At 47.6% G+C, this 26,810-nt stretch overlaps 1 protein-coding gene across 3 annotated transcripts in view; it reads left to right on the top strand.

The window, feature by feature from the left end:
- The window catches only part of LOC144147865 (tachykinin-like peptides receptor 99D), an 892,456-nt gene that overhangs the window by 430,761 nt on the left and 434,885 nt on the right, over positions 1–26,810 (top strand). For all 3 annotated transcript variants that reach the window (XM_077679594.1, XM_077679592.1, XM_077679593.1), the window contains one exon: positions 4,281–4,404. The gene's annotated coding sequence lies outside the window, so the exon portion shown is untranslated. The remainder of the gene's footprint in view (positions 1–4,280; positions 4,405–26,810) is intronic.

Genomic DNA, 26,810 nt, shown 5'->3' with positions numbered 1-26,810 from the left:
AAGAGCAATGGGAGATGCTGCTGTCCAGGCCCTCTCTACCTACCCAGCTTCAGCGGGTGGACAGAACACAGGCCGCGCGGACTGCATATGGGCCCCACAGAAGAAGGAATCACTCCCCAAGGCTGCACTCTGGGCCGTTCAGAAATCTAAACAGAAGTATTTCTTCCTCCTCCTTCTCAGCCGCAAGTCTCGTCGCCTCCGTCCGCGGCGCAGAGACGGAGAAGTCAAATCGTCTAACACCGGGTTGGCGCTTACTTTTATTTAATAAAAAAAGTTTCCACTCTTTCTACACCAATACAACTCAACCAAATACCGTTCATGCATCATGCATTGATGTAACCTTACCAAGAATATCTCTTTGAAGTAATAAATGGTGTGGTTAGTGCATTTCACTTCTCTCTGGTTTTACTATTTGTAGAGCGATGTGAGTGATTTTAAGTAACGTCGCATGAGTAATCGTTATGGGTGCCGTTTACAGCTTTGCTTTCCAACCACATTCACGGGGTGGATTGGCGCGATTTTTTTCTTTTTTCTTTTTTGCTAAATATCGCAATTCCATCAACTAAGCAGTTTTTTTCCTTCTTTTTTTTCCTCCCATTTTTTGCCCATTCCCCATTTTTTTCCTCCTAAGCTGAGTCACACCAAGGTTTAAAAATAATCGTTTTAGAATTTCTGTCAAATCATCAAGAAAGCGTTTTTGAAACTAAGAACAAAGTAAAGCCTTGTGCTCTCCTGCTGCACTTTATAAAATTAAACAGAGGGTCCTCCCCGTAAACAGCCGCCGGCATGATTCTGTTTGTTAGCTGATGGCAGTTAGGATCACTGCGAAAGAAAGAAAAATATAAAGGAAAAGAAAAAAGGAAAGAAAGAAAGAAAGAAAGAAAGAAAGAAAGAAAGAAAGAAAGAAAGAAAGGAAAAAGAACGGAAAAAAGAAAGAAAGAAGATAGCTGAAATGCTGGATTCTCCGGCCAGAAATAAGCAGTGAAAGTGGGTTTCGCTGAAAACTGGCTATATGCAAGCAACATTTACTGTTCAGAGAATCCATATGTTCTTCCTTTATTTTACACAAATGGTCTCCAGCGTAACGCGGGCTGAGAATAATGCCAGTTGGTTTTCCTCCATTCTTTCTTCGTTTGTGTCTGCTTTTCTTTGTTTTGTTTTTTCTTTCGTAGTCGTTTTCTAGTTTTTTGTCATTTGCGTTTTTGCCTTTTTTATGTGCTTCCCTCTTTTACTTTCTGTAGTTGTGTATTGATAAGACCAGCGGGACGTTTTCATCTCCAGGGAAAAAAAACGAAAAAGCGAGTTTGTGTCGTTTGCGGCCGTTGCCTGAAGGGCGCGCTCTAACAGAATTTATAAAAACCTAAATCGAGAAGTTATGTTCAATCCAGCGGGTGCAAATTCTAACCGAGAACAGAGGGGAAAAAATGACAGTTCGCTTTCGCCGTACTTGCACTGAAGCTTGTTATAGTCGCCAGCTGCGGATATTCGTGTGCATTTTCATTTGGACACCGTAGAAATGCTCCATGATATGACCCAACAATGTGTGTTCTTTTCGCCGACATATTTGGGTGTTTCCCATCGCAATGTAGTCGACTCGGTTATGTCTCGGTTTTTATTCGTGCTTATTTATACTTCAAGGCGATTTCTCCATCGTCCATGAAAGGACAAAAAAGTATATCGTTTTCCCTTCGCCAAGTCTATCTCAGCTGCGGCTTTTTGACCAGTTGTCACGCGAAAATCGAGCCTTGTTCATTTTTACCTTGGAATTTATATGTACATGCGAATTCAAGTGTATTTTTGCATTTCAACTTAGTGGGCGAGCAGTGTTATTTATTTATGTTTATATAGATAGATTTATATATTTATATTTACGTCTTGCTATGTAACGTTCAGTTTACTTCGACTTCTCCGTTCATTTTATCGAAGGGATGAGAATGATTGTTATTTCGAAATAGTCATGCTGAACAACTCGTCTAAAGCACGAGTAACGCCACAATGTTATATTTTGGGGGGGGGAGGGGGAGGAGGGGGAGGAGGGGGAGGGGGTCAATGCCGCACTTGCGGGCAACGGAATTACTTCAGCTGCTTTTTCCTGCACAACATTGTAACGTGGCAAAGCCACTCGGCACCCTTCAGAACGACGAAGCATCGGAAGCGGGCGGGTTGCGTGTTCCGGAAAAGACACTCGTGAGGTCACATATTGGGAATCGTTTTTTGCTTTGATTGATTTGTTGGCAATATATATAGTGTGGTACAAAGTTGCATTGAACTTCAAACTAGAGGTACGAAGGAAAAGTTTCGCACCGGTTAAATCCCCCTGGGTGTATAGGCTCGTCTTCTGTGTTAAATCCCTGGCTAACTAGGAAAACCGGTAAGAGGACAGCATCAAAAAGTGAGGAAATTATTTTGACGAGCTCAAAATAAGCACCATCCTTGGCGCCAACATCTCTCCTGTTGTTCCTCACCCAGTTAAAAAAATATAAACAAAAAGTAAAGAAAAATCCAAGAGGGGAATCTTGTAGTTAATCTTGTAGCTGCAAGGTTAGCGGAGGGAAAAGGAATGCGGCAGATTTATATTTCAATTTTCTTTTCTTTTTTTTAATCGCTAAAAATCATTTTAACGAAAACTCCTAAAAATGAGTTTAGGTCGACTACCGATGACTTATACCACGACCATACCGGCCATTTCGAGGGAGGGAGGAGGGGCAGGAGGAATGCCTTTAATGATACCTTAACATTGAACGTCATTGAATGTATTAGTGGGCCTTCCCACTTTTGATAAGCTTATTGGAGTGAACCGCGTCATTCGATGGGAATTTAATTGCTGTTGCAATAATACTGTTCCATTCGTTGCAGGCCTGCTGGTCCCAACGGACCACGAGACGCCAAATTCCCTCATACTCAATGGTCATTGAATGTGCTGGTCTGACACTTGTTATCAGTCTTAGATGACAAAATCTAGCCATCCAGACAAAAAAATTCACGCATCTCCACGAAGTGAATCATGACGAGTGGGCGAAGCACTGGGGATCGTTCTTACCGCAAATCACCCGTGGCATTGCCCACTCGCGCATGTAAATGAGCGACAACGCGTGTGTACAGTGTATTCAATTCCAATCCAATCCAATCCGATACAACACAATTAATCCAATCCAATCCATTTCAATCCAATCCAATCCAATGCAATGCTCCTCGCGCATGCCCAACACTGTGTACACGGACGCCAAGCCCCGGACAAAACGAGGCCCTAAGGTGCTTCACCCCTAAAAAGAGGTGAAACATAGTAGAAGATGACAAGATAAAGAGATAGATTGAGGCGAACCATGGATTGCATAGCGCGGTCTCATCAGAGGTGTGTACTTTCCCCACGGCTTGCTTTATTGCCAGCGCGCTCCACAAAGTAAGCAGCGGACTATACAGTATGTGCGTCTGGATTTAAAAATGCATGCTTCTTTTTTTTTTATTACAGACGATAAAAAATGCGATAATGCCAGCGTATTTCCTCATGCCAACAATACTTTTCTACAACAACAAGCGTTTCCTCGACCAGCATAACTCAAGTTAAGCGCCTCAAAATACCTTTCTACAAAGCTTTGCACTTATGCGAGCCTTGCCGGTGCTTGTTGGGGCTGATATAGTGTATTTGGGCTGATATAGTGTGTAGTGTAGTGTAACAATGCCTGATTTTTATTCAAATCAGGCATCGTTTGCTTCTTATTATATCACTTAATTGCGCTCTGGTTATACGCAATTTTCGGCTGTCTGTGCGAATCTCCTGAATACAGGCAGACAAAAACAGGCCACGGACGGGCTAAAAGGCACCACGCAGGAGAGCTACAAAGACTTGCTTTGTTGTGCCATCGTACAAGAACTTATTGCAATTTGAAATGCATGTTTTAATACAATGCTACGAATTCTTACACGTTAAGCTAATTACTAACAAACTTGTTTTGTTTCGTGCAGAGATGCGTCGATTGAATTACAACACATCAGAGCTGGTTGCTCGTCTGTTTTCGCAAAGTGGGAGGGCTGATGAGTTGTTTTGTAGTTGTTTTTCTTAGTTTTCCTATCCTTAGCAAGAACTGTAGCTTTATTCCTGGAATTTCAATGTTTTCGTCAGACCGACACAATAGCACCACTTTAGTGCACCGGAAGCATTTGGCAGGCTGTAGGAGGAGGGGAAAATGCATAACTGCAGCACACCTAGACTACCCTGCTCTCACTGAACTATTTCGGTCATACATTCAAACTGCCTTGTCTCTTTTGTGTGTCTTCTGCAGACGTGCGCGCGAAGGAGCGTTTCAAGCCGTGAACGCGAAGCTTGGCGAGAGCGGGGCGACGTCGTGTCACGTACACAGCCATACGAGGAAACTTCCTAATCGCACCTGACACAACGCAGCAAACGTAAGTAGATCGCTGCATACCTGTCCTATAGGAACCCGCCTCCGGACAGAGGCCGCTGTGAGCGCAGCAATTTTCCCAATAAAGCTGCCTGTATATAACACTGGGACATCGATAAAGGAGGGGCGATTTCTCGACCAGTGAGTTTCTTAGTAAGTATACTAAAGAGGAAACTGCGCCTCGTAAGCCATGCCGTCTTGGGGGTTCATGGGGAGACCCCCCCTTTTTAGCTTGGGCTTGGAATAACAATTGGATTCTTAAGCGGTTTTTCGGATTTGCTTTCTTCACTATGCATTAACACGTTTACGAGCTACAAGGAAGCTGAAATCCTCCCGGCCTGGTCTGTGGTAGCCGTGTTGGGTGAAACAGGAGGCAGTGCGTGATCGCACCTGACGTTGCTCATGCCTCAGTCGAAGGACGTATATGACTGAGCGGGTAATATGCCGCCGCGAAATTAGTAGCCGACGAAAAGAAGAAAAAAAAAACGTACTTCGACGAAGACAAGATACGACAGATACGGGCGTTTGTATGCGTCCTATCTTGTCATCGTCCACGACTGTTTAACACCGCGTTTTCCTTTTTTCTTGTTAAACTAGCTGGCGGTCCGTGCACCGGTTCACCACGAAGGCAACGTTTTCATACGCGCGCTCAAAAAACTTTCCAAACTCTTAAACAACTTATTATTTGAAAAAAAAATGGTAAAATTAATAAAATCAGCGTCTCTAATGAGTTTCCTCCCCAATCATTAACATTGTTCGTAACTACAACCTTGGCCTGCGGAATAGCAGGCACAACCGTTCCGGCAAAAATACGCTTTGCTCCCTTTTTCCTTAGTTTTAAAACAGCCTGTTTTTATTTTCCTCTTACATCATTGCATACTATTCTTCGCGTTTTTGTGCACTTTGTTTAAATTTACGGTCACTAAAACGTTTCAATCCAAGCCAGTGATGAAACTAAGGCGAGCGCATGACATAATGGCGGCCCATGACGACACAGACAGCCTTGATGTGAGCCGCATAGACGCTAGCGCCAGATCCCTCTCTAGTGTATATTGTAAGAAACTTTATGGTTATCACCCGCTGCCTGCTATCACCCACTGCCATCGCCTGTTTCGCCGACATGTCGTAAGGTGGGGCCCCGAGCTTAACCGGGATCGCCCGATCGTAACTGCATTCGAGAGCGACTTGTGCCTGTTTGCCATGGCAACCGATGTTTGAGATTGCCGAAGTAGCGGCGCTCTGGTCAGCGATGGGAAACTCAGCGCTGCAGCAGAGCACTTTTCGCCAGCGTTGCCGCTTTCCAACACGGGTCGCCTCGATCTTAAGCGGTCACGTGACTGAAGCGCCGGGAAGACTAGCAATTGTGGGAGAGTGGCAAGAACCGAAGGAAAGGGCTTGGTTGGCCGCTGATGGCTGGTGCGTTTGGCATTGAAAATATACAAGAGGCGATGCACTGAGACACGGCGAAAGAAAAATGGCCGTAATGAATGCATAGACTCCTTCACTGCCTTTTTATTATCTACAATCTGGTTGGTTGGCTACAATATCAACGATCAACGTCTTTTCATCTGTGCCACTTAAGCTGTTAGTTCGTATCGGCCTTTGTTATCATGACGTTGCACTAGATGCCTTTTTTTGTGTGGGCGCCTGTGCTTGACTCGTGATGATTCCTGCTGCTGGAATCTCGGGCAGGGCGCCGACATTTAGTAAATTGAATGCTACCAATAGAGGCCGTGGTGAGCGTGGCATCTTTCACAATAGAAATGACGCCCGAACCACGAGTATATTGAGCCCGGCGCTGCTGCTTGTGAGTCAAACATCAGCGCAACGTGTCTATATAAAAGTGCTGAGCCTGCCCCGACGCCAAACGATGCGCGTTTGCTGCTGCAGCGGCGCATAGTAAAGGACGGAGCTTTCGCGGCTGCGGCGTGGGACTCTGAGAAAGAGGCGCCGCACTCTCAGCCGATCACGAAATAACGCGCTGGCGACGAGACTAAAATTCGAGCCCGGAATGGCTCAGTTTGAAACAGGCTTATACTGTCTCGTCTACACCAAAGCTCACACGGAAGTCACTCGCGAGGATGCTTTCTTCTGCTGCTTCTTTCGCCGCCGCTGAAGATTAAACATCCGGCACGATTTCCGGGCAATGGCGCCACATTGTCGTTATCATGACGTGGCTCTGTAGAGAACGGGTAATTGTGCCGCTTTTCTTTTTTTTTCGTTCATCTTTGCGGACGCTTGGACTTACTGCGTTTCGTCGACGTCTGGCGCCTTTAATCTCATACAACGGGGAAAAAAGTCATCCCGGCATTACGGAGGGAAAAACAATGATGCGTCCTAATTCTGGGAACATTTAAATCAACATTGTCGGCTGTCTACATGACGTTTTTATCTTGGGCATGCGAGACTTTGCCCAAGGGAACGTTTTCGGCTCTTTGGAGAACAAATTTGTTGGAGCCTCCAAAGCAGGATGGCAACACAACAATGAGACCAGAATCTTTGTTTTCGTGCCAGCCCATGTATGCGTGCTCGGTGATACATAATTAGACGGATATTTTTGGATGCTTTTTGGTCAAATTGCAGGCCCCGGTTCAGGGGAATTTCTCGCAACTTGTACATGTAGCAAAGCGTTTTTTTACCAGCAATATTTAAAGACTGGAGGCTCATTAGTCAAGCCACGCAGCTCGTTACAACCATCCAGTCGTAAGAGTGGAGTTAGCGTTTTGCGCACGGAAAGCGGGAAAACAGACCCTGCGCGACCATCTATTTTTACGGCGTGCTCGTGCTCGACATTTTCTTTTCGCCCTCTGCCTCTTCGTAGGCCCTGCGGCAGTCCAATAAGCTAATGAAGTTAACTCCATTCTCTTCCTTACAAACAGCCACCACCCGCACAACTGTAAAACTGTATTTTCCCTCAGAAAATTAATTTACGCGCGGCGATGGCTCACTGGCTGTGGCATTGTGCTGCCGAGCCCAAGGAGGCAGGCTCGATCCCGGCCACGGTGACTGCTTTCCTGATGGAGGGCAAAAGAGAAAACGCGCGTGTGTCGACATTTCGGCTCGGTCAAACCTATCCGGAGCCCTCCACGGCGGCGCACCTGATAGCCCAGGTGTATAACTTCGGGTATTAAACACCACAAGCGACCAATCAAAGATAAATTTTCCACTCCCCCCTCCCCCCGCCACTTCTTGCCAGCTTAACGAAAAAAAAAATCCAAATGCGTTAAACATGGTCACCTCCGAGGTCAAGTTACTTTATATGGACAGGTGAAAGGACAATGCGGCGGTCCCATGTCCGCAGAATATTCCTCCGGCGCAACGCCATGCGCACTATGCGAAAAAACCAGGTTCGAGAGGAGTTACAAGTAAGGGACGAGAGAAGGGCTGAGTTTATAGATGACTTAGCGACGTCGGCCGACACTGTCCGCGGGAAGGGCGCATAGGAGGGAGGAAAAATTCCCGCGCCTTCCCGCGAGGGGAACACGAGTAAATGCAGAGCATTGGGGGTCGTAAACGCCGCGTAAAGTCGCGTTAGGGTGGGTAGTTGGGTCGTAGTTGCGTTGGTGTTGGTTTGGGGTAGAGAGAGGAGAGTAAAGTCGCGTTAGGGTGGAGCGAGCGTCAACCAAGGAAGGAAGGAGCAACTCAGTGACTGAAGCACGAGCGACCGCTAGCCGCTTTATATTTGCAGCGCGCGCAGTAGAGGGAGAGCAGTACGGGGGGGAGAGCGCGCATGCGCAAGCAGCGCGCACCCTTCCACGCCCCACCGCGCTGCTATCACGCACCTGTTACGCCGAGACCGCGACGGAGCGAACGGGCTGACTATGACGCATGCGCGCGCCAGCTGCTGTTGAGAGAGAGGAGGGAAGGAGGAGAGGCGCACCTGCTGCGGACGCGGAGCAGTGGACGCCGTCCGACGCAGGAAGAGGCGAGGCTAAGAAATGCTCTGCATTTAAAAAAGTCTCTCTCGCAGCAGACCGCGCGCGCAGCGAGCTGCCGCGCGAAGCAGCGCAGCTCGTGTGACAACGGCGGGCAGGAGCGAGGCAGTGCGGGCGAAGCCGCGCCTTACAGCTTCGCTGCTTTACAATCTGCGCGGTGTACATGGGCGCATTTCTCATTTTCTTTTCCCCGTGGTAAAAGTAATTTTACCCAGGTGCGTAGAGGTGTGTGCCTGCGCGCTCGGGACAGCTTTGTACGTTCAAGAGCTCCATTGAGCTTGAAGAATACGTCGACGGTTCACCGCACTCGTTTCAGGCCACCGGGGTCGTCACTCTCCCCGCTCAGTGGGCAACAGGCATTACATCTCGCGCGGGAAAATGCGTGGCCAGAGTAGATGCGGCGAATTCGTGAACTGCATGCGTTCCACGGCCTCACGACGTGTGTGCCTACATGCCACATATTGACTGCTTGCGCAGCCGGCGTTTCCCGAAACGAACGGGAGCGGGGAAGGTTGGGAGCTGCTATGCGCAGATGAAATGTATCTGTTTGGCTACGGTCGCACGGTATTGATTTATGAGTGTACGCTCGCGCACCGCTGTCCGCCGAATTACGCCCCACTCGGCCGTGCAGCGTATGTATTTTAGCCTCGTATTTTCCGCCGTGTGCGCCTTCCTACTCGCCCGACGTCCCTTCGCCATCTAGTCGTTTCTAAGACCCGTCTGCGTTTTTCCCCCACCAACGCTGTTGATGAATAACCATGGCCAACAAACGAATGTGCGTGCCTCCCCTTTCTCCTTGGCGAGCAACAGTGCGCAGTGACAAAGACGGCGGGAGAAGAGGGGAAACGGGAAAGGAAGCCAAAAAAGGAGCGCTTGGGGAGCAAGTTACCTACGCGGAGGGAAGACAGACAGCTTTGCTCGACGAGTGTGGCGTGTGCGGTCTTTCTTCACGCGCAGCGAAAGCGGTCGATCGTCGCAGGCGACACATCGTGTCCCCAGCTCTGATGCTGACAGCGGAAAAAGAAGTACGAGGAGAGCAGACGCTCGGAGCCGAGTGCAATCTGTGCTCATGGTCGGAGCCAGGGCCATATGGGCTGGCACAAGCGGCCCGTGAGCAACCGCTCCGCCGCGTGGGTTTTCTTTGCTGCTGTGCGGCGGCTGCGTGCGCACGGGCTGCCAAAGGGTACGCGTCGGGCAAAAGGAATGACACGGGGGAGGGGTTGACGGAGGAAACGGGATGTCTCTCCCCACCCAACTCCCACTGCGTCCTTTTCTTCTATGTCGTCTCTTCTTTCATATGTTCTGCTTCTTTATTTAAGAGTTATTTTTTATTTATTATTTTAAGTTCCAGAGTTGACCGCATCATGTTTTTTATACCACCTCCTTTGGCGCTACCATTGCGTCTGCACCGCTTTCAGCGGCCACAATAAAAGCCTTATTTCAGAGGATTTCCAATTCCTTAGAAGCTTAAATGGTATGCTACTGTATTTCTTTTTCAGGACCTACATACATTTGCTATACAAAGCCCTCAAAGATAAACTGGTTCAAGCGAGTTTAGTCGGTGCACGTTTAGGATACAAAATCCCCCACTTAGGGTGGCTTTTGTGCACCGATTGAATCTTAAATGACTTTGAGGGTAACGACATACGCTTTTTTTCGTATAACTGTGAAGGATGCACTTAGATGTTGTTAGGAAAAGCCTCCCCAAGGGAATACATTGAATACATTGCAGCTCGCCCTACTGCCTAAGGCAAGCTTCACCGCAACGAACTCGATTGACCGAGCCATGCAGACAAGAAGAAATTTCGGCGAACGTCGATGCCGAGCATACGATTTGTCTCAAGGTACGGTGTGCGCTGTGGCATCATGCAACGCAAGCATATCGTTCTGCATTGCGCAGTGCCACAGCTCTGGGGCCCTATTCTCGACTGCACTAATTCGCACGGAGTTCGCCATGTTTTTTGCGTAAGCACGACGTCAGCCATCAGTGACGTATTGCACGTATGGCTATGACGACATGCAGTGTAATTTGACGCTTAACTCATAAAGATTAGAACCAAGGTATCAAATATTGCGCATAAAAGATATAAGAACACTTGGCATGTCGATAAAAATTAAGACGGTAGCTGAGGCTGGCAGGAGAAACACATTTCTGCAGGTCAAAATTTGCGTCAACACCACAAGGCGATCGAGGAACGTTGATCCAAAAGCGAGCGAAAGGCGTTGTTGAGCTAAACATCACACAATTTTTTAACGCGATAGCGTTATTAGGCTCAATTTTCGATTTCCCCGTGCCTGCTAGCCGTCTGCTATCAGCCGTGCCAATCAAGCGTCCACGGAAACACGTCATCGCTGCCAACCGGAAGCTAGGACTGAGGCAGAGAGGTGGGAGACTTCGCCTAAATCTGGAATATGGCACAACGGCAACTGAAGTGTGGAAAGGAGGGCAGAGATAGAAGAGATAGATACTACGGCGGAGATAGAAGAAAGGACACATATTTGCAGCACATGCCGCGCCTGCGCAGTAAAGTTAGAGTTACGTCCTGTCGGGAGTAGCATGCGCGGCAGATGCAGTCACCAGTCCTGCCCAAAACTGGCGCCATCACACAAAAGCACCTCTCCACCGGAAGATAAAAACTTAAATTTTCGATAATTCACGCGCCCAAGCCACACGCGCGCTACGAGGCGCGCAGTAGTGGAGGGCTCCAGGTTGATTTCGACAACCTGGGTATCTGTAATGTGCACTGAAACCTCGGCATACCGGCGTTTTTATTTTCTGCTTCCATCAGGAAAACTGCGGCCGCAGCCGGGAATCGAACCCGCGCCCTTGGGCTCAGTAGCGCAATGCCTTACCCACTGAGCCACCACGGCGTATTTTGAGCCCCAGCAGTGGGCCACCAAACTAAAACAGGAGGCAAAGGATTAACGCCAGTCCCTGAGAAATCAAGGAAAACAACAATATGAGCAGAAACCACGTTAAAAAAAACCCAATGTATAGCGTCTAATACATGAATTTTCCAACTATTTTCGATATTCCCGCGGTTCTGTTTCCGCCGCAAGCTGTATTTGACAATCGACGCAAGGCAGCACGGGGCAAAGTTAAAAGTCCCCCTGAAAATAAGTACGGATATCCTCCCAGAGGGCAGCCACGTAAGGATCCCCGCCGTGCCCTTGTGTCAAGCGGTAGAGCAATTCTCACAATTACCAAAAAAGCAAGAGAAAATCTTTAACAACGACTTGCCCACATTATGAAACGACTAACCAAGAGAAGAGCAAGAATGAGAGATGAAACAATAAGACTCATGATGCCCTTGATCACAAGGCGGTTTTTGCTGAGCCTACCGTACCATTGTAACTTACCCGCAGCGAAGAAGATCAAGTGAACACCATCATCTGGACAGGATATAAGACAGCCCTCCACCTCGCAATTTTTAGCGTGAGACGAACTCACAGCCGGTGGGCCAGCAGCGTAACAGAATAGACAGACAGAGATGGAGAGACGAAATAAGAAAGTTCGGAGGCAAAGAATAAATTTGGGCTGCGCCGCACAGGAGCGGGTGAAGGCCTTCGTTCTGCCGTAGACCTGAATGGTCTGCTGATGATGTTGACATTGAATAGGGCCCCAAAGTGTGTCTTTAAAGCATATCTGAAGAAACCGCACAAACCGCTTACCTGGCGCCAAGGGCGCGGCTCGGAAGACGAAATCGGGCAGGGTCATCGTATGGAAGACAGCACCCTCTCCCCCTCCCCCTCCCCCCCCACGTGGAATTATCGAGTACACGCCATGATGGTCATGTCCCCGATCCAGCGGCTTCGCTAAAAAAACTCACCACCAAAAAAAAACATGGATTCAAACCTACGCAAGGAACCTAGGCATGTACAGGGGTATGCTCACGGGCGAACAACTCAAACATCACTCATACTACTCCCATTTAAACATTGGAGGCCGTTTTGACCAGCTCGTTACATCAGGATCGGCGCAAGCTGATTGTACGGGCAAGGGAAGCACCTGCTGCATCATTGGCCCAGACTTTGAGTTCCACCTTTGAGCTCCCACATCTGTTTACCCCCTTTTCCAAAACCCCTCCAGTATTTCTTCCGCAACAAAGATCTCCACTTTGTCTCCCTCTCGCTCTTCGCAAAAAAAGCAAAAACATTCAGTCCGGCACAGAAATTAGAAAATAAACACTTTGCAACACTTACACTGCTACCTTCTCCCCCACACTGACCACAACCCAACAGCCGCGTCCTTTCACGCTCACATCTTAAGCCACAGGAACACGGAGGGTCTAAGTCTCTTCTGGCACACGGCAATTAAACACCCTTCCTGCTAGTCCTTCCTCTTCGCTGACTTCAGTTCTCGTGAAGCATACATCCCCAATGCAGCAATTCAGTTCCAAAATGCTCCCTGGGAGTCGAAGTAACGCTATCGCGTCATACATCTTAAGACACAAACGTAGATGTCTAGATGTCCTCTACAACTTTTGTTACCGTATCTATTTATTTATTTCGATCGCTTTTTGTAACGTAGTTGGACTCTCTGCTTCAATGGAATCTTTTTTGCGTTATCCCCATGGGTTATCACCTTCCCGGACGCCACTGCCACCACTCTATCGTCTGCTGCTATGTTACAAGTTTATGGCGTGATCACAGAAAAAGACGGCCGCGGCCATCGCTTGTACGACACATTAAGAGCAGAGAAGGAGCGTACCGCGGAGCGTACTGATGTCGCCGATTCACTCATTCGTCAAGTTCAACTTAAATCAGCGCTGTAATGAACCAAAGAGTCACTTTTCTTTGTTATTTTTCTCTTGAGTTCGATCATGTGACCCAACAGCTTACTAGGACGAGTGTGGACAAATGCCATGCATTGAGTTCTCTTTGTCATGGAGAGGCTTGTACTGCCCTCTTATGTCGCGGTTACGCCAAACAAATAATTTTTATTTTATTGCCAAACATAAAAGCAAAACGCTGCACATTATTTGTATGCTCCGTGATCGCTGACTTGGAAACAGTCGAAACTAGTATTTCTTTCGGTAGAAAACATGCTTTAAACCGCGCGTCATGCGAGGCTGCCCCTGCTGCAAATTCACGGACATTTCGCGGCCCCAAAGGTCGGTGAAATTTTGTGCCCTATTTCGCAGCAAAAGCAGCCGCCATTTTCAAGCTGTTACGTAACATTACTTCACTTTCACGCAGGCTCAAGTTGCCAATGTGTGACGTGATCGTTCCCGCCAACTGTTTAAATTACGTCACGCCTTCTCAGCCAATCACAGGGAGGGCGTGTATTACAAGCACTATTGTTGTTGAATAGCAAAGACAGGCCTACATTGTCATGTCCGGTGCCTTTCGCCTTGTTTTTCATTGGCGGCGAAGAATTATGCGCTGTCAGTAAAAAGAAATAAGGTAAACTTCAGAAGTGGTGCCCGTAAACGTCATCAAACGTTAAAATGACGAAAAGCAGGCACAACTGCTATGGCAACCGGAAGCACGTGACCAAAATTGAAAGCCAATCAGAAAAGACTTCCGGCAAATTCCCAGTTCCCTGGGAATTTGTGCAGTCGATAATAGGGCCCCAGATCACACTTTTTGAGACAAATGCACCTGGCCGTCATTCACCGGATTTGCCTCGTTCGCGGCAGGGATTGCTCAGTTGAGTGCATTGCGGTGAAGCTGAGCGACGGTACTGGCGTATATTGTACAGTGTACGTTGGACTTGAGCAAGATGCCTAATCGAAAGCGGCTCACAATGCAATCGGCGAGAACGGCGGTTAAATACAATGGCTTGTGTTGCACAGCCTCGCACACACATCATTATTTGGGACAAAATGCTGAGTGCGTCCCAGCAGAACGGAATTGCTTAAAACTATTCTCAATCATATTCCGACATATCCCAATTAGCAGCCATTTGAGTTGACGCCACCTCAACATTCAACGATGCCTTTCAAGCATGTGCGAATGAAATAGTTGACAAAATCATAACACTTCCCGGCGCGCATGCAGCACCTATAAGGAGAGTACTTGCACGATATTGGGTAAAAGCGCGTGATTAGTTAGGTTAGTTGAAACGTTGTAGCAGCTGTATGAACTTTTTCAGAGGGTTTAGTTTGCCGCAGGGCATAGATGAGGAGTTACGAATTGATGATGATGGACGTTGATTAGATGAACATGAAAATGTTCGCTTCGCGAGTGAGGTCTAGGAGGGAACGATGATTGGGCCCATGTCCATGCGTTGTAAGCGAATGCGTCGTCTATGCGGAGGCCCTTTGCCGCAAGATGTCGCATCCTCGTCGGACGCTAATTATTATTTTCGATCAGCGGAGTTTGCTTTCACTCGTATTTTTTTTACTTTCTTTTCAATGCCAGCTTCATGCGAATAGGACCAATGGTTTGTAGGGATACCACCACGAACTTGCATCAAATAACGACTGTATGTTTTTGCGCTCTTTCAGTAAATCGAGTTCGATTTTCAGGTCGGAAACCATTTTTACCATATTTTTCTTCTCTAGAAACGTTGCGTCGGCGCGTTAAACCCTACAAGGACAAAAGTATGATTAAGTGCTACTACGGTTTCGGACGTTTAGTTCAAATTGAGTGCACACACAATGGCAGTAACAATATTGCATGAAGGAATAAAACACCTCTGAGAGACGTGACCCGCAAGAAACGACACGGCAGAAAATGCGATTAAAAAAAAGAACACTTGCAAATAAAACACATGGTGCATGTGCGGCAACTGCTAAGTTATCTTTTCCTCGTCTCCTTCGCGGTGCAATAATAACTAAAGTTTCCCACGGTTTGTATGTTCCCAATTGATTATAAATTGCCCTCATTTAAATGAAAGCGTGATAAACAACGTCCCTGATCACGAATGTAGCGATTCGTTCAACGTTTGGCTAGCACCTGAACTTTCATACATCGCGATGTCCGGATTTCCACAAAAAGAAACGTGCGCTCGCGTGCGTGCATGCGTGCGCGTGTGCGTGTGCGTGTGCGTGTGTGTGTGTGTGCGTGTGTGTGTGCGTGTGCGTGTGCGTGTGCGTGCGTGCGTCTGAACTTAAAGGGAAGGTGAAGCGGTTTTATAATTAAAAGAAAAGTTGACTAGCAGCAAGTACACAATGAATAGTTCCGGTGTACGAAATATTTTCGCAATACATGCAATAGAAGCGGCGCAATACGCCAACAAATGTGGCCCGATGCCCCGCCCCCATCTCGGCGAGCGATGCCGGAAGACCGAAGAGCGGGGGCGAAAACCGATAGAGAATACCGACAGAGAATATACAACACTACGTCAGATACTTCGTAAAACGCTCCCATGCGTTTTTCCTTTTTTTTTTTTTTTTGTGATGCGACGGACATGAATGTTCACATTAGATGCTAGATTTAGGAAGGATGGTGAATACTGCTGTACTTTGGCCCGGGATGTTTCGTTCAGTTCCAGAAACAGTCACATTTGTTTAGGACATACCTGTTTCGTTAAACGCGTCGGTTTTCTTTCCCTGATGGGCTTAGAACAGTGTTCAATAACCCAATTTTTGGCGAAACGAAAACGAGGTGTCACTCCTGGTAGAAGTTCTCTCCTGGCTAATAGGTAAACAGTATTCCTACAAAGTAAAAGAACCAAGACCACCACATTACTTATTTTGCAAGTATATATACATGCCACGAGAATATAATATTTGTCTGGAATGAAAAAAAAAAAAAAACCCTCTCCGAACCACCACCGTACCATAATTTGTTACTGACTGCCGGGGCCTAATTCCTCGCTCAAGATTCCGTGTGCCTGCATATTATAACCTGGCGAGCACTCGTTGCCGCTGAACCTCATGTGTGCTCCAGCGATAGTCGTTGATATATATAACGATGAGACTAAAAAAAGTAGGAGCGAAGAGTAAATATACGGCCTTTATATATATACGGCCCAGTTCAAAAATATTCTGACAGAACCCTCTAGCCGACGCCACAGTCACTGCTTTGTGGTTCTCGGTCGTGTAAAGCAAATTCATGCTCTAAGATACTTGAACCAACAGCACGGGATGTTGGAAAATAAACTTGCAGTCATGTGCGAACAATAAACAGCAAGCTAAATTGCCGAAAAGGCAAGCGCCGCTGCCGTGCGGTCGTTTCCAGTGCTTCCGACAACCCGCGCGGCCGAAGGGTGTCCTCCTTTGACGTCATGAAGGGCGCAACCAATCAGAGGCGTCAAAGCCGAAAAGCGCGCGTCTTTCAAACGGGACCGCGCGTTTTGCAAGATAAACGTAGGTTGGACTCATTTACGATAAAATTCAATGTGATAGTCGGAGTCAGCGCGCAAGAAACTATACAAACGTGCCTCTAACTCAATTTTTTTTGGAAAACGTTTCAGCTTCCCATTAATCGTCCGTTACCGAACGTCGTTATTAAAACTGGGCCATGTGATAATTGGCTTTACATGGACAGATGTTGAGCAATTTGTGTTTTTGGCGTATATTTCGATTCCCGTGCTTCATTAATACCTTGCTGCCATGCGTACGTATGGGGCGGCCTTTACTGCAGCCAGGCACACGTGACAGGCGAGTATATAAAGTTACTGCCCTCGCACTTTTAAAGAGGATAGTCTTTCTTGGGCTACTTAAACGCAGAAATTTTGGTCTGTCTGTATGTCTGTCTGTCCGTCTGTCTGTCTGTAACTCGATTCAGCCACCCGGCCAAAGTAAAATGCTTACTGCGCAATAGTTTTATATACTCACAGCCAAATGTAAACGTCTAAGCCCGGTTTATATGTTCATACTTGCCAACTTTGTTGAACAAGAACAAGACATTACGCAAATATAAGACAGAAAATTAGTACACAAGGGAGATTTACAGTGTTCCTTTATTAAAAAAATTCCTGGATGCTTGGTTTTTCGATAGCAAATGATATTCTACATCTACTGCAGAACAACGCGTACCGCCTGCTGTTGCCCGCGCCCCCTCCGGGCGGCATATGAGAAATCACGCGGCAACAGCAAACAAAGGTTCCACCAGCTGGGTTTCACGTTCTGCTTGGAACGCACGTGGAGCACGGCAACGCGGTTCTATAAACCTTGAAGTCGGCCGCCTCGATTCACGCGCGTCTCCGCCGTACTGCAGCGCTGGCATCGAGGAACCCAGCCTGTAGCAGTGGAACGCGGTAAATTCAAATCGCCTTGAGCAAACCTTTAGTGTGTTTACTTTGGGATGAGCGCGACGGAACAGGAACAGCATGAGAGGTGAGCGGGAAAGCGAAGGGGGGTATTTCCTTGGCAAATGTCTACAAAGACTATCGTCTTTTGACGACCTTTGCAACGAAAGGAGCAGATACGCGGCCAATTTTTTGGCAAGGACGCTGGTAACATAGCGTGTATCGCACTTTGCTTCCTGACTTGTTTATGGTAACGTAATGCAGTTTCCTTACACCCGCAATTTAATGTAGACATTGCAAGGAAAAAAATTGGCACGCAATTGCGATACTCCCTAATGCGAAATTTCAGCGCAGCGCGAACAGTGGCGCATAGCTGCTGCGTCTCTGGAAGGGATCGCGTCATCAGCGAATCCATGACGACGCCGGCTGCTCTGGCGTTATCTCGCCGCGTGTTGCTGCCGCCGAGCATGCCTCGCGCGGCCTCGGCATACCACCCTCCCGCTCACACTTTCACCACACTTTCCTCCTCTGCTTTCCGGCTCGCTCTATCTCGTCTATCCTAGATGTCCTATTCGTTGGCTCGGTTACAGCAAGCGGCGTATGAACAGGCGAAAGGTATCTGATAGCTGGATTTATAGATTACGAAGCTTTGAGTTTCTTTTACTTTTATTTTCTTTTATATTATATGCGCTTGCATCGTGGCCGCCGCACGCAAACGGCGGCAGGTCGCGGCTGCACTCGGTAGTCGTGATGACAACTCACAGTTTGGTTGGCGAAGAAGTTCCAGCGGATTATAAACAGGACGTCGCTTGCCTCTGATCGGGCCGTCGATAAAGCACGGCGTGCGTGCGACGTGTACAGCTCCGAGTGACATGAGCGCGTGAGCGTGACTTTGCGGCGCTCAGCTGCCGCACGGAGCCTGTTGAGCGCATCTGGAGAGCTGAGGTTCTGCGCGTTCTAGCTCTTCACGCAATTACAATTTCGAAAATATAATAATAGATACCGGATGGAATGATTAAAACGTTAATTGACAAATTCTAGTTTATTATTCCCTAAATAGCACTTGACCCGTTTTATAGCGCCGCCACGAAACCTGATCACTTGTCGCAAGAAAAACAATTGGGCCTCCCAAAGTCTATTTTTTCAACTTCCTCACAGTCTTCCCTGAAACACCCTGTAGAAGATGCACAAGGGAGAACTACGGCAGTAACATTGGCGCCCATATAAATATTGGATTGGAGCGAAAGTCTCGCCAGAACATGGACATAAATATTAAATAACAACATAATATTAAACAATCCGTACACGGAAGAGCACGCCCAATGCACGGAATGCATGGACGAGCATTCCCTGCATTTTGCGAAAGCGTCTTGACGAGCACGCACAAGCAAAACAACGTTGCCATGACTTTGCATGGAGCGCAATCAAGCATTCGAAGGAAGGTACGCGCGCCTTAAGTCCGAAGGCGGGCAAACAGACACAACCATTCAGGTAGGATAACTAGCCAGAGATTTGGGCTTATTAGGTAGTTATAAATACTACTTAAGAAGGCCACTGTTTCAAGAAATAAGGATTCGGCTGAAGTGACTCCGCAACACCAACATGCCATAAGGTTCATCACGATGTCTAAAAAGAAAAAAAATCGTATTCAGAATGATGCGATAGACGCGCCTTCTTTCAGAGTTCTTTGCAAAATGTTTGGAGAAAGAGACAGCATCCTTCAGTCTACAAAACAGCGATCTGCTGTCTCAGGACCTCGACACGGACGAAAGTTTACTGATCATGCAACAAAAAGACCTCTATCCACCCTTTACGTTTTAAAAGGGATCGTACTGGTACATAATTTAGAGAATAATTTAATTCGTCACAGAGTACCGTTCTTAAAACACTCTATTGAGGACGTCCTGGTATCTAACCTGTAGCTACGGCAAGTAATATAAAGGAATGGGGAAAGCCCCGAAACCAGGGCATCGAAAATAGACTTCTGCGAAGCACAAAACACACATACTCAAGGCTGAAACGAGCCTGTAAGGAGCGAACAATGTCGACTACATCCTTGAGAACCCCAACGTCTTCTGGACGCTTCAGCAGACATCGATGATATATACTGTCAGAGAGAAGAATGGGCAAGACGAAATTGCAACACAGCTCTCAAGAATAGATACTGAGCACCCCCAAAAAGAATAAACAAAAAATGAAGGCTCGCTCAACCGGAAGGAAAAGGTTACCGTGCCGTATATACTCGCTGATCGAAGACCAAAGAAACGTGGCACAAACCCAATGAAGAACCTGCAATCCGAGAAGCAAGAGGTGTGACACCTGTAAGAGAAACGAGGCGGTTAACGAGAAACGCATTTCCCCCGCGGGCGCAAGACAATGCGGATAATAGACAGCTGTCGCCCACGCCGATCATTCCGGCGCTGCGCCGATCAAGGCGGATATCGGCTTTGTGAAACTGTGTGGCCGGAACAACGTCCGCAGGCAACTATGACTTCTCACCGTTGCTGCAGGGTGTCAAACTGCATTAGCAAGCCCTCGCGGCTTTTCGGTGCGAAGTACCTTATAACCGTACATTGGCCGTCCGCATCCGTGCGCATAGCATTTACAATCGCAAAAAATCCCACAGGCACCGGCAGGATTCGAGCCTGTGTCTGGTAGACCAGACAGAGTTAGTGTCAGTCGTCTTACCCATTGGGATACGACCGTGAGTTAGTACCCGAGAGTCAAACGGTATACTCCCTCGCCTGTAACGGTTCGGAGTACATTAGGACCTCCCAATGTCCGTCCGCGTCCATCCGTGCGCACACCACCATCAAGCGAAAATCAAGCGATATTCGATTTGAGCCGTGAGTTGTAGTTTCATTTAGGGAATAATCAAGGTGCAACTCATGGCTCAAATCGAATGACGGTCGGGGCGCAAATCGGATGTCACTCGGGGCGCAACTTGGATGTCATTGAGTCCCCGTACTCCGCACCCTCGCCATCATCCACGGAGTGGAGATGCTGCCATTTTCTTCTGCTATTTCATTGCCATCGTATGGTGTGCACGATATTTATGTTGTCGAATTCAAGCTTCTGTCAAGGTGATCAGTGTGCGTTTTACAGCGAAGTTAGTTTTGTTAGTAGGAAAATTTCGTGTCGTAAACAAAAAACCCAGGCAGGACCCAGCAGCTTTCGCCCAAGACGCCCAGGCTAATCAAGCGCGCAGACGGAGCTCACAATTCTTGCAAAGAAAAAAACCACAAAACAAGCATCGAAACCGCATGATGGATGATAAGGCACCTGTGAACAATAACAACCCCTTCCCCACATGTGTTCCGGTAAATATTGTTTGCAGCTGCTCTCAAAAAGGGAGGGGTGTTGGCGTCATCGAGGGCTAACGCATGCGTCAAACTAGGCCGGACACAGCAGTTCTCGCACAAGACACCGAGCGCATGCGTCAGGACCCACCATTTGCCGCCAGAGTAGCGCACTGCAAGTGACAATCCCGCCTAGACAACGAGGAACATTTCATACTCTTCCCCGGCAGCATGTGTAGTGGTTTACAACAGCTGCGCTTAACATCCACTTTCACGGGGCGGGATGGTGTCCATTTTTGGTTATTTGTCGTTATTAGTACTAGGGGTGTTGCATTGTTCTCGTCTGCCACCGATGGCATGAAGCGATCGAGTTAAGTACTTAAAGTTACTTTTGTGCGACGCGCCACAGATTCTTTCAATCGCTTAGTACCATCGCTGTCGAGATTTGTAACACATTACCTCACAACCCGAAAAAGAAAATTTGGCCTCTACAGCCACCTTTTTGCGAGTAAGTGTTATTTCAAATACTAACTAAAACATATAAACACGGGTGTTCGTAGCGACAACGTGTATTGGGAGTCCCATGCGATTCGCAGTTCGCCTTTTTGTTGGACTAGCGTATACATGCGCAAGAAAAAAATTGGTTCCAATTCATGCCGGAAGGTGGTTCCCTGCGAAGCTGTAAACGACACCCACAACGATTACCCCTGCGACGTCACTTGAATTCACACACGTGGCTCTACACGTGGGACAAGCGCCAGGAACAAGCGCCTTAGCCATAATGCGGTTTCGATGCTTGTTTTGTGGTTTCCTTAAAGGAGCCATGAAGAGAAAATACAAGTTCGTTTAATTTGAAAGCACTAGGACTCAGTATCTCACTCAGCTCCATTAGAGCCACAAAAGGTGTTTTTTTTAACGAAAAAAAAGCAAGAAGTATTTAAAAACTTTCAAATTTTGCGCCACAGTGACGTGTTATGAGCAAGAATGACGTCATACGGGCCAACAATAAAATATAATTTTTAGTGCGTTAACTGCACGTTAGCATTCAAGTGATGCGGTCAAATGGAACTAGAGGCCCCATTACGGACGTCCAGTCATGTGTCGTCGCGACAGGTCAGTTAGGCGGCCGCCAATCGCACAAACAAAATTTCGTGACGTCATAGAAAAGTTGCGGGAAATTGCCTAGGGGGTCGCCACGGCTTCACACGTTTTCTTTAATATCTCCATTATTTGTTCGAAGATTGCGATGATATTGGTATCATTGTTATCGGGACTAAGCAGTCTTTCTAATAAACCCAACTTGTATTTTGTCTTCATGGCTCCTTTAAAGGGACACTAAAGTGAATTTGTCAAGCTCCCGTTTTTGCTTGCACTGTGTAGACTGGCTCAAATTAGCACACTTTTCATCGTTTATCCGGTTGACAAATCGGTAATTATTTTACAAAGCGTGAAAGAAGAAAAACTACCATGCGCGGTTTGCGGCGGCCGCACAAACTAAGCTGTGGCGTTGGGAGGAGGGGGCGCCGTGATTGGACGATGCCCAAGGTTAGCAATCAAACAAGTTTCGGTTTCGGTTTCGGTCTGTAACACAACATGTTTGACATTCGATGGCGTCGTTGGATGGGCATTCTCAATATCCTAGTTATCGTAGTACCGCGCTTCTGCCATGTTGTCGGCTGTAAAATGCATAAGATAAGCCTCCCAGCACGGCTTGGAATCGTAGCATTCACTATCTGAGGCCTACGCAGTGCATGAACGCCCTCCGCGTCCCCGCAGACGCTCAAATACATGCGCTTTTCCCCCATATTTGGAGCTTGCCTCGCTCATGCCTGTATCGTAAAAAGCGTGTTCGCACCAGGCCAAGGGTCTGTTGATTCTGGCCTGTGCCCACTGCCCGCAAGCAGTCGGTGCTTATGGCAACAGCACGCCAACGAGAACTCGCTAGCGCGGCAGTGCCAGCCTGAGCGAGTTCTGTGGACTAGTTCGTGGAGCAATGAACGTTGCGGCCCAAAAAAAGGTGAACTCAGTATAGAAAAAATCGGCAGAAAACGAAAAAGTTAACTTACAAAAAAAAAAAAAAAAAAAAGCACGTACCCGCGGGGACTCGAACTCGTGACTTGCAAAACACTTGGGGCAACATACCCAGCGCCCCAGACCACTCGGCCACGGGACGGGCGCCGCCAAACATGGTAATATAAGGTATATATTGTACAACAAGTTTACACTTTTATTTAGTTTTGGCATTTCAAGCAGCTTAGGTGACTATTTGTTGTATTGCGCTCGTGCAGTAAGCGTCCCCCGAGTTTCCACAATAGCTCACGTCTAGCAATTGCATTTCGTAGACGGGAAAGCGTTCGCAGATGCGTAGTCGTGCTGCTGACCGCTCTGCTTGTTCGCCCAGCGCAAAAAAGTGCTTCCCGCACCCTAGTTTTACGCTGTACGGTAAAAATATCAGTTGATTTTATTTCCTTAGTACCTATATTGACTTCGCTCACTCTTCTCCCCCTTCAAGAGGCCTTATATTTTCCTACTGGCGTACCAGTCAGCGAAGCGTCGCATGTGCGCTTGTGCAGCGCTTGTGTGAAGCGACCTTGACTTGGAGCTAGATACAGTGTACAAACTAACGAAGTAAATAAAGGCGCATTCTTCCATTCCCAAACGTGTTGTGGCTTAGTTCCAACTGATCGAGCGAATTGCGACGACCCGTTGGCGGCCGGCGGACTAAACGGTGGGCCGACTGACTCGGTCGCGGAAGGTCGGCGAGCCGTGCGGTAGCGCAGCCAATTGTCAGCTCCTCTCCTGCTGACGTCACACGAAAACGCCACAGAAAATGGGCGAGCGTAAAGAGAGGAGGACAGCATTTTTGAATTGATTTTTCTACTAAATAAATTCTCGTAAACGCGCACAGAGTGGTCGAAACAGGGCCCAGGGACTCCGGACTACAGTTTGCGCTCGTAATCCCGCATTGTTTACAAATCACTTCAGTGTCCCTAATCGAATTCTGAGCTCTATAATGTATACCTGTTTAGCCTGATGCATGCGCTCGACGTCTTAGCTTTGGCGCCTTGGCGTTTTTGCCCACGGAGGTGAAACCGTTTGGGGGAGGGGGGTAGAGGTATACGGCTTCGTTGTAAAATAAAAACCGGACGAACCGCTGCGCGGAGTCAATGGCTGTGCGTACCTCGGAGCGCAAGCGCCCTGAAAAGTGTCCCTAGGTTGCGCTGCTCGAGCTTATCGGCTCGTAGCATTCACAGCGCTTTGATGCGCGAGGAAAGGGTGAAAGTTCCATGCACTATAGATTTCGCCACCATATTTATGGCCCCTTTAAGGATGTACCCACGATATCGCGGTACATTTCCTTAGGTAAATCAAAGCACTGTAAAGATGTATTGGATTCTCGGGGCCAATTCTCTAAAACGGCAGGGTAGCGCCCTGCAAACGCATGTGTTTTCTGTGTGCGTCCGTCGCTTTCGGGTGTTCTGCAAGGAGCATGAGCCGCGGAAAAGCGCTGTGGCAAGGGCGGAAAGCGACAAGCGAAACCCTTGCCACAGCGCTTTTCTGCGCCTCATTCACCGTGCAGAACACCTCAAAGCGACGGCCCCACACAGAGAACACATGCGTTTGCACGGCGCTACCCCGCCGTTTTAGAGAATTGGGCCCCTGGTTTCGCTGCCGTGCTGGGTTGTGAAAGAGGAATCAAATCGTCCGAGGGTACACTCAAGCCGGGCTGCAAGCTATGGCGGCTGAAGTCTTACCTGATCGAAATAAATAAATAAATAAATAAATAAATAAATAAATAAATAAATAGACCTGCTGCCCACCCGTGCGCCCGCCTACCTACCTACCAACCCACCATTATTATTGGATAAGAAAAAATTAAGCAATTACAAAAGCAGCGGAATAATACAAGGACATCAAGAAATTGTCTCATATAGAATAGGCAGAATCTGAGCAGAACCAACTGCTTCATTGGGCTAATCGTCATCATCATCATACTGTCTACGCCACTGCATGGCAAAGGCCTGTCCATAGATCTCCAATTATCCCGGTCCGGTCCTAACTGCGACCAATTTATCCCCGCAAACTTCTTCATCTTATCTGTCCACCTAACTGTCTGCGGCCCCCTGCCATGCTCGCCTTCTCTAGGATCCACTCTGTTACCCTTAATGACCAACGCTTATCTTGCCTTCGCATTACATGCCCTGCCCACGCCCATTTCTTCTTCTTTATTTCTACTAATATATCTTGTACACGCCTTTGTTCCCTGACCCACTCCGCTATCTTCTTGTCCCTTAATGTTACACCTATCATATTCCGTTGCATTGCTGGCTGAACCGCCCTCAATTTAGATTGAACCTTTTAGATGCGACGGCATCTCATTCACTCGCCTTGTCCCTCCATACGGCGTTGTCGTTGTCCGTCCATACCCCTCCCCCATTCTCCTCGCCGCGCGAGCTGCGCTCTCCGCCGCTCACCCCCTCTCCTCTCCGATAGCGAACACTCTCTCGCGAAGGGCATTGGATTGGATTCGATTGGCTTGGCTTGGCTTGGATTGGATTGGATTGGATTGGATTGGATTTGGATTGGATTGGATTGGATTGGATTGGATTTGGATTGGATTGGATTAAAGTGGATTGTGTTGGATTGTGTTGCGTCATAGCCGCGCCACGTTGCGTCATAGCCACGGCAGGGGGTTCACGGCACGTTTCACGCGATGGGAGAATCAACCTAACGGAAAATACAACGGAACCCCCTATGCGTGGCATCTACACAGGGGTTCCCGCGAGGGGAGGTGGGAGTAATTTTTTTAGTGAGCCTCCAAGTTTCTGCGCCGTAAGTGAGTACCGGTAAGATGCAGTTGTTATACACTTTCCTCTGCAGGGGCAATGGTGGGCTGCAATTCATTATCTGAGAATGCCTGCCGAATGCACTCCACCCCATTCCTACCCTACTAATTATCTCTGCCTCATGGTTCGGATCCAGGGTCATTACTTGGCCTAAGTAGACTAATCGGCTACCACTTTTACTGCCTCGCCACCTATCGCAAACCGGCGTGCTCTCCTGAGGCTATTGAGCATTACTTTAATTTTCTACATATTAATTTTCAGGCCCACGATTCTACTCTGCTTGTCCAGAGCGCTAATCATGCTTTGCAACTCGTCCACCGAGTTACTGAGCAAGGCAACGTAACCAGCAATTCTGAGGTTGCTGAGATATTTTACATTACCACTTACGCCCACCTGTTCCCTATCCAATGTTCTGAATACCTCTTGTAAACATGGTGTAAATAACATTGGAGAGATTGTGTCTCCTTGTCTGACACCCTTCCTCACAGGTATTTTACTGCTCTCCTTACAAAGGACTATGGTAGCTGTGGACCCATTGTAGATATCCTCTAGTATTCTTACGTAACGCTCGTCTACACCCTGATTCCGCAATGCCTGCATGACTGCCGAAGTTTCGACTGTGTCAAATGCCAAATGCTTTCTCATAATCTCAAAGCGATATATAGGGGTCGAGTATACTCCGCGCATTTCTCTATCACCTGATTAATTGTGTGGCTATGGTTTATTGTGGAATAGCCTTTACGAAACCCTGCTTGTTCATTGGGTTGACTGAAATCTAAGGTGGCAGAAACTATGTCAGCGATTACCTTGGTAAGTACTTTCTAGATGACTGAGAGTAAGCTGATCGGCCGGTAATTTTTCAGTCTTTCATGTCACCTTTCTTATGGATTAGGGTGATGTTCACGTTCTTCCAAGATTCCGGTACACTCGTGGTCATTAGGCATTGCGTATACAGGTTTGCCAGTTTTTTCTAGTACAATTTGCCAGCTATCTTTCAAGAGGTCTGCTCTTATGTGATCCTCACCTGGTAGTCTGCCTCCTAATATATCTTTGAAAGCATTCTTTACTTCTTCTGCCGTTGCTGGTTGGATGTCTACCTCCACTGAACTACTTCCTCGTGCGGTATTATCATGGATGTCGCGGCTACTGTACAGGTATCTATAGAACTCCTTGGCTACTAAAACTAT

This window comes from Haemaphysalis longicornis, unplaced genomic scaffold (assembly GCF_048455015.1).
Source record: "Haemaphysalis longicornis isolate Haplotype H1 unplaced genomic scaffold, Haemaphysalis longicornis Haplotype H1 scaffold_1, whole genome shotgun sequence".
Classification (NCBI taxonomy): Eukaryota; Metazoa; Arthropoda; class Arachnida; order Ixodida; family Ixodidae; genus Haemaphysalis; species Haemaphysalis longicornis.
The sequence above is the reverse complement of the archived record's forward strand: the minus strand, read 5'-3'. Positions and strand labels throughout refer to the sequence as shown.